Here is a 1,508-nt window from a genome sequence, read left to right as displayed (position 1 = left end):
AGGTGAGCTCTCTCCCACTTCCCTCAGGGCTGGGATGGCCTCCCAGAACCCCGGGATAGCTGGTGTAGGGTCTGATGGCACTTGCAAGGTGCTGACACCGGTCTGGCACAGCGGAACTGCCAGCTGGCGCATGGGGAGGAGGGGCAGAGGTATTTTAGGTGGTTTAGGAGGAAAGGTATCTTTTACTGGGCTGGGGCGTACATTCCAGCACTGGATGCAGTTTCCATCCTGTTGGGGTTTGGTGGGAGGTTGTGTCACATGGGCACCCCACCAAAGCACAGGTCATTATCCAACCTAGTGCCCAGCAGGGAGGCACCAGCCATACTAGCAGCGTGTGCCCCAGATAGGCTTGAGCGCCTCTGCCTGTGCCCACAAGGTTTGCTCTCCTAGAGGCAGCAGCTGGCATGGGTGCTGAGCATCTCCACTCCATATCCCCAAGCTCACAATTCACAATTCTTCCCACAATGACAGGCAGGGAATGCTGTCCCTTCCCCTCCCTGGACACATGTCCCAGGTGCCTGGCTTTGCAGGTCAACCAAGAGTGCTTCCAAGGCTCGCCGAGACCAGATCAATGCAGAGCTGCAGGCACTGCGCTCCCTGCTGCCCATCTCTGCACAGGAGAAGGAGCGGCTCTCCTACCTCCACACCATGGCCCTGGTGTGCCTCCGGCTGCGAGGGGCTCAGCTGTTCCCTCCAGGTACCCTCAGCACTGCTGTACTCCACACTTGCTTGGCTCTGTGTGGGGGCACTGCCCCTGCCTCATCCAAGACAGCACTTCACCCTCATCCCCCTCCCTGCAGGCTTGGCTCCTCCTGTGGGACCGGCCCTTGGCACAGAACTACTCTCCCTGCTCCCGGGATTTCTGCTTGTGCTCTCAGCAGACAGCAAGCTGGTCTACATCTCAGAGAACGTGGCTCAGGTCCTGGGCCTCTCCGTGGTAAGGCCTGCTTACTGGGCATTTGCAGTCACTGTCCCTGTACCCATCCTGGTGCCTTTATTGCCTGCACAGCATGCTGCCTCAGCAGATGCTGGGCTGTGGCTCCAGCAGGTTATGCACCCACAGTGCCCGTCAGGGCCCACTGAGACAGACACACAGTCTCTGAGGGCAGCCCCCTCTTTGCCAGGTGGAGCTGCTTGCCCAGGGGGACACGGTCTTTGACATCCTGGATGGGCGAGCAGGGGAGGATGTGCACAAGAAGCTCCTCCTTGCTCGGGAGGAGCCTGGCAGGGGTAAGGGAGGCCTCGGCTGGAATCTCATGGATCTTGCCACCCTGCTGTGGTCTTTGGCTGTGATTAGACAGCCAGGGCCAGCCCTGCTGGGAGCAGAGCAAGAGAGCTCCTGACCCACTCTGAATGGTGTGTTTCCCTGCAGAAGTCACTTTTGTCAGTGAGATGCGCACGTCCAAGGCGTTCCGGCTGCAGCATGGGGGGAATCGGGTCGTGGCAGTGTGTGGGCGCTTTGTGGCCCTGCACTGGCCACCCTCCCCCTCCACCACAGCCTTCCTGGC

At 60.2% G+C, this 1,508-nt stretch overlaps 1 long non-coding RNA gene across 1 annotated transcript; it reads left to right on the top strand.

The window, feature by feature from the left end:
* Positions 1–564: 564 nt before the first annotated feature.
* On the top strand, positions 565–1,151 carry LOC144245990 (uncharacterized). The gene is made up of 3 exons (XR_013339583.1): positions 565–697; positions 801–937; positions 1,125–1,151. It is a non-coding gene; the product is annotated as an uncharacterized LOC144245990 (long non-coding RNA).
* Positions 1,152–1,508: the final 357 nt, after the last annotated feature.

Source organism: Lonchura striata, chromosome 3, assembly GCF_046129695.1.
Source record: "Lonchura striata isolate bLonStr1 chromosome 3, bLonStr1.mat, whole genome shotgun sequence".
Taxonomy (NCBI): Eukaryota; Metazoa; Chordata; class Aves; order Passeriformes; family Estrildidae; genus Lonchura; species Lonchura striata.
Note: the sequence above shows the minus strand (reverse complement) of the source record. Positions and strands in the feature narration are given on the sequence as shown.